Source organism: Octodon degus, unplaced genomic scaffold (genome assembly GCF_000260255.1).
Source record: "Octodon degus isolate 3935 unplaced genomic scaffold, OctDeg1.0 scaffold00102, whole genome shotgun sequence".
Classification (NCBI taxonomy): Eukaryota; Metazoa; Chordata; class Mammalia; order Rodentia; family Octodontidae; genus Octodon; species Octodon degus.
This window is the reverse complement of record NW_004524678.1, coordinates 5,056,048-5,062,601: the sequence shown is the minus strand read 5'-3', so window position 1 is coordinate 5,062,601 and position 6,554 is coordinate 5,056,048. Positions and strand designations below refer to the sequence as shown.

The window sequence follows — 6,554 nt, the reverse complement described above, 5'->3', positions numbered from 1 at the left end:
AAAAGAAAAGAAACAAAAGAAGTTTCCAACCTTAGTAGTCTGCAGCAGTAGACCTTTTATTTGTCCCCACCCGCACGCTCACCTCCCCTCTTTTGTTTTCTAAAAATTTGTCAGAGCTGCCCTCGCGACCACCTTTCCCAAGTACTGCAAGTAACCTCTCTCTCAAAAAAGCGTTGGGGCCAAAATGTGTAATAGGTGTGGTGAAACAGGAAGAAAATGTTCACGTGGGAAGGGGAACTAGGGAGGGGCAGGGGGGAGGAAGGGAAATGAAACGAAAGATGAATAAATTCAAACAAAGCTTTTGTAAAGAGGGAGGAAAAGGGGAATGGGGAGAATAAGAATCGAGTTCTATCATATACAGGTACAAATTCTCCACAGTGAGTATGATCATCATGTATACCTAAAATATACCAATAAACTAATTTTTTTTTTTTTTAAAAGGATTGGGCACAGTGGCCCACACCAACAATCCCAGCACTCGGGAAGCTGAGGATCCTTGCGAGCTCAAGACCAGCCTGGGCCACAAAGTCAGCTCAAAGCTAGTCTGAACTACAGTGAGACCAAGTCTCCAAAAAAAGGGGGAGGGGGGGCGAAGAACGGAGCGTCAGTTAAAGAACAAGGATTCTCGTGACCTGCACTAAATGAGTTTAAGCCACCACCTATGAAAAGAAAGTGGAACTGTGGCCGGATGTTAATCGTTCCCAAGCCCGTCCCCTCGCTTTATTAATAAGTTTTTAGCCAGGCACGTGACGTCCCAGTGAGAACTCACGTTTCTCTTGCAGCCAAGTACAGCCACGCGGGCACCCAGGGAACGCGAAAGGAGCGCGTGAAGGGGGATGGTGGCTTCGTAAAAGAAACTAGGCCCTCGGGTTCTGTGCTTTAGGCTTCTCTAGCGCTAGGTGGCGCCAGTGCACACCCTCTGCAGTGTCCTAGTTTTAAACCTGGAAATAAGGGGAAAAAATATCCTAAAAGGGACAGCAACCAGAAGAAAGGAGCATAGTGGAGCGGAGCCACCGTGGCATCGCAGGACATTCCTATCTCTGGACTGCAGAATGGGTAGTAAGCTGCTATCGCGTTTGAATCATGAATGCTCTGGGACGTCTCAGCATACTCTAAAGATGTGACCATGGTCACAGAAGAATGCCCTAGAAAGCTAGAACTTAGGGAAAACAGGAACCAAAAGAGGTCTAGCCGTCTACAGGGCACCCTACTGCGGGGATGCCCCCATCTCCTGTAAGAAGGAAGAGTTTGGTTTTCTTTGCACTCTTTCCTACAGTCTGTATTTACATTCACACCCATTTTTATTGTAATTATGGTATAAGCTAAACCTTTACTTTGTCCCTCGTTTGTCACTATACTTTCAGGGGCAGGAAATCTATTCGATGTCCGTAATGGTTCAGATTGAAGTTAACATGACCACTGCTTCAGCATTCTGTATATTTTACCTGTATTTCATGAATTAGTGATCGAGGTATCAAGTGCTAAATACTAAGTCACTGTTACGATCAGCTTGCTTTCTTTTTTAAGAGTTAACTCCCGGCAGTGGGGACTAAACCCAAGACGTTTGCTCTGAGCTGTCTGCTCTGGCCCTCACTGTCACCTTGTTAAATTTTTGAGGTACATCTCACCACGTTTTTCACAGTGGGTTCGAACTTGGGGCTTTCATGCCTCAGTTTCCCACAGTGCTGGAATTACAGGTCAGGTTTCAATTTTTCATTTAATATTTTTTCATCGACGGGGGGTTGTCTCACTATTTTGCCCTGACCCTGAGCTCCAGCCCTCAAATGCTGTCCTGCTTCAGCCTCCCCAAGAGGCTGGAACTGCAGCCAAGTGCTTGCTACCATACGCAGAAGTTGTTTGCTTCTTAGCAGTGAAAAACAAAACGAAGCGATGTCTGTGTGGGATTCTGCTCTTTCACAACATAACCTGTACCAGCCTGCAAGGTAGGGCGTGTGAGAGGCCAGGGCTCAGGTGGTGAAAAGAATTTATCAATAATATAGGAATACAGAAAAGGGTTTATTGATAACTACAAGAGAGCAGTAGGCGAGTCCAAGACAGCACTAAAGCACCAGGACGAAAGGCTGAGATTTTGTTACCTTTTTTTTTTGCGGAACCGGGGATTGAACTCAGGCCCTTGCGCTTGCCTGGGAATTGTTACCCTTTCAAAACAGGGTCACTACATAGTTTATCCCGGCCTTGAACTCACTATGCTGTCCCTGAGAGCCTCAAACTCGTAGGGATCCTCGTGCCTGTGCCTAAGGCTGAGAATTTTATTTTCAGGAGGGAAGGCGGCCTAGAAACGTCCTCCAGGTGATGATGGTTCTGTCATCCATCTGACCTCGGCCAGAGGTTGTTTAAAGACTGATGGAATGTTCTTTGATGGGATCCAGCACCCTTTTGCTGCTAGAAACTGTCCTTCCGGGTAAGACTGACAAATGTGTAAGGCTAGACTAACGTTAGTGGCCAAGGGGCTCAGAATAAATACATGTCTGTACTCCAAAGGGCCTTCTGCTGCTAGATGGGGATGGAAGAGACAGTATTCTTTAGACAGGGCACACGCCTCTTTCCGGGCTTGGGTCAGGCGGTAAGTTCATGTCCTGCTGCAGACTTACTGCTTAGCCGCGATGTGGCCTTCGAAGAAGCAACGGTGGAACGGCCACCATTCCCTACCTGTATGGCTGTAAATTCGGTGACGCAAACTTTAGAACAGATAATGCCTGCGTCTCCAAAGTCTGCGTAGAAAACTCCACACCATGGTACCTGAACTATTTACAAAGCAGTCCTTGGGGAACACCTAACCATGAAAGGGTCGAGTAAAGGGCCCTGTGCTGTGCTGGAGGAGGTCGGCAGCCATGCAGGGTCTGGGCCAGCAAGGTAGCACCCAGGACAAGGCAAATGGACACAGGCCACCCTGGGCCCCACTGCAGCAGCTGAAGAAGATAGTCTGGGGGTCAGGAGCCTCACGAAAGGGGAGCACCTTAGGGGATGTAACCCGGTACCCCACCCCAGACAGCACCAAGGAGAGCTAGGGCCCAGCCACCCCCTGCCGGATGGGAGGTGGGGGATGGGTAGTAGGAAGGCGGGGCGGCTGGCGGAGGGCGGGGCCACGCGTAAATGGGCGTGTCTTAAGTATGGGCAGGGGACCCAACATAAGAGGGAGGGGGCGCGCGCGGAAGGGCGGGTCGGAGGTGGGCGTGGCCACATGCTGATGACGCGGCCACAGAGTGGGCGGGCACATGCGGAGCACCGCCCCCTTCCTCTACAGCGCCCGAGAGCGCGAAGCTGACCGCGGATCCGAGGCGCCTCGTGGGCGTCCGTTCGGCTGCGGCGCGCGACCTCCTGGGGAGCCCTCTCCCCAACCCTGGACGGACCGCGCGTTCCGTCGCTCGGCACCGGTGCCGGGCTCACCGGTGCTGCCGGCAGGATTTTTCAACAGGGCGGCGTATTCGCGCTTACTTGCCCTGATTCCATACTGTGAACTGACTCGAGTTGCACTCCGCCCTAGACCGCGTTTTTTTCTTGATGGCGCCCAGCTTGGAATGAGCGTCTTGAACGCGGTTAATGCACGATGACTCATCAATCCGGAAACGAATTCTCGTGGCGGGTCCTTAACTCGGAGGAAACCCTCAGAGCCGGCCTCGGAGTTGCTTATCCAGCGTGGCGCTTAGTGGGCCTATGAATGTGCACGGAACGGGTGGGCCTCCTTGTTTGCTCTTTGGGTGTATTTTGACTTCCACTTGATAGCTCTGCGGAAGTGTTTAGGCTTTTAAAAATTTCATAGAACTCCATTATCGTCTTCTGGCTATTTATTACATGAGTGTGATCTGACGTGTAAAATCACATCCCCGAGCCAAAACGTCATACGTTAAAATCCCGATATTTAACAGAATTTATTGAGGGTATCGATTCTATCTCATCGCAGCAGTGTGGCGGGAGCTCTCTGCTTTATTTATTTCAAAAATCATTACACTGTTTCCATTTCCATCAGCTGACCCTGGCAGGTTGTTTCTTTGAAGTGTGTTCCTATATCTGTCACACTCAACCAGAATAATTGGCAAATTGGCTTGCTTTGCTTAAATTTCTATTCTCAAATGTAATTATTGGCCAAGGTTAACATATTTGAATAGTCTATATTTGGGTAAGAAAACACAAAATTTTTAGTTGCATATAACTTGCACTGACTAAGAGGAGTGACCAAGTGAGACACGATAGCCTAGGTCCATACACCCCCTACTCTGGGAGGCTGAGGCAGGAGAATTCCAAATTCAATCTGAGAAATTTACTAAGACCTTGTATCTAAATGAAAAGTAAGGGCTGGGGATGTAGCTCAGTGTGAAGGTCCTGAATTTAATTCCCAGTAATGCAAAAAAAGAGAGAACACTCTTTGCCTAAATCATTCACTCATCCAACAAATAAATACTGATATTTCTTGTGTAACAGCTTACCTGCTTAACGACTGTTCGGCTTATGAGCAGGGCATGCTGTTCAGACTTATGACTCACCTTTGCTTGCTGTTGGTTTACAGTTCTGTACATTTTGTGCCAAATCACTACAGAATCAATCACTCACAACACACTTTTTTGGGTACATTACACCTTTTTTATACAGTACTATAAATTTTACTAATTGTACTACCCAGTACTATAGTTTTATTTTTTAATTTATTTTTGTCTTTTTTATCTTATTTTTTCCATAATTTTATTGAGAAATAGCAATGAGACAGTTTCAAATTGATTAGTAAGATAGTTTCAATAATTAATACCTTGCATATTTTTGTCTTAGTGGTTATTCATTGTACAAGATACAGACATGCTATCCTGTTTACAAATACTATTAGAACAAATCTTTCTTTTCATTGAATTAAGAGAATGTAGCTGTATGTCTATCTTATTTTGAATATACAGATACAAAATGGTCATTCATTTGTATCCCCTTTTTTTGTTTAATTTTATCATTTGAATATCATAGATGTGTGAATTCATCAGAATATTCCAAAATAGTCCAGTAGTCCATAATAGTAGTGAGTTTTCTGTAAGATTGGCAATATTTTTGTCTTTTTGAGATAGGGTCTTACTATGCAGTTTCAGGCTAGCCTTGAACTCACTTTGTAGCCCAGGCTGGCCTCAAACTTGCAATGATCCTCCTGCCTCAGCCTCCAGAGTGTGTTAGGATTATAGGTGTGTGCCACCATGCCTGGCTTATTTTCTATTTTTTGGAATCAGGAACTGGACTCAGGACCTTGCACTTGCCGGACAGGTGCTTGTGCCACTGAGCTATGTTCCCAGCCCAGAAATTATGAAACAGGCTTATCAAGTTGGAGTTTCCTTTGGCCATTTCTTTGTTCTAAACATTGTTTTGGGTTTTTTTGGTTTTGTTTTGATTTTAGAAACAGGATCTTGTTTTGTAGTTCAGGCTGCCTTTGAACTCACTAGGTAGCCCAGTCTGCTCAAATTTGAGGTGATCTTCCAAGTGCTGGGGCTGCAGGCATGTGCCATTATGCCCAGCATGAATATTGTAATGTATAAGCCATATACAGTCCCTCCTTTAGCAACCCACTCATGTAATGACCTACTGGTGGAAATGTAACTCAGTCGGTAAACAAGGAGGACCTGTTGCCTGTTATATTTTACGCCCATTCACTGAGTGTACTGTGCAAATAAACAGCGTTCATGAAAAGACAAATACCTTCAAAATATCTGTTAGTTCTATAATGTCTGATAGCGGGGGAAAATAAACTACCTGACTTTTTTTGGATATTGAGGGAAAAGTTTGAGGTTGCTCATTTTACCTCAATAGCCAAAATACAAGGCTGGGGAGATAGCTTTGTGGAATAAGTGCTTACCTGGCAAGCACAAAGTCCTGAGTTTGATCCCTGGTACCACCAAAACAACAACAACAACAACAAAACAAGAACAAAATACAGAGCCGGGTGTGATAATGCATACTTGTAATCCCAGCACTTGGGAGGCTGAGGCAGGAGGATCATCATGAGTCTGAGGCCAGACTGGGTTACATAGTAAGTTCAAGGTCAGCCTGGACTACACAGAGCTTGTCACAATAAACAAACAAACAAATTTATTAAGTATCCACTGTATATAGTTTGCTTGTGCCTGTTTCCATGCAGAAGGGTGTGATTTGGAGCACGCTCTGCTGAGATCTGTTGATTGCATATGATTCAGGCAGAACAGCTGTTTCTAAGGGTCAGCAAAACTTCGCAGCAAGCTCTTCTCAGTGTGCTCACCTCTAAGGAGTATTTGCTTCCAACGGCTCCCTGTGAATGAAAGGGATTCACTTGGAGGTAAATTCTCGGGTGCAAACAAACTCTTAGAAGTGATGTTACCTTTGGAACTCTTTGCTACGTAGGAATGTCTCGGCGCATAGGCGTGCATATACTTTCTCAAAGGTTATATACACAATTCTGAACCACAACAAACAATTGAACAAGTAATTATCACTGTTATCCTTGGCTCAGTGATTGTTTTATGTTCAATTTTTGTCTTACACTCCTGGCTAGTAAGCTGCTTTACTACATACTTTATCCTTCTATCCGCTGA

The 6,554-nt window shown here is 45.6% G+C and overlaps 1 long non-coding RNA gene across 1 annotated transcript in view; it reads left to right on the top strand.

Annotated features, from left to right (window-relative positions):
- Positions 1-273: 273 nt before the first annotated feature.
- The window catches only part of LOC111818800, a 22,673-nt gene continuing 16,392 nt past the window's right edge, over positions 274-6,554 (top strand). The window contains exons 1-2 of the long non-coding RNA XR_002822702.1: positions 274-361; positions 2,281-2,422. This is a non-coding gene — a long non-coding RNA (uncharacterized LOC111818800). The remainder of the gene's footprint in view (positions 362-2,280; positions 2,423-6,554) is intronic.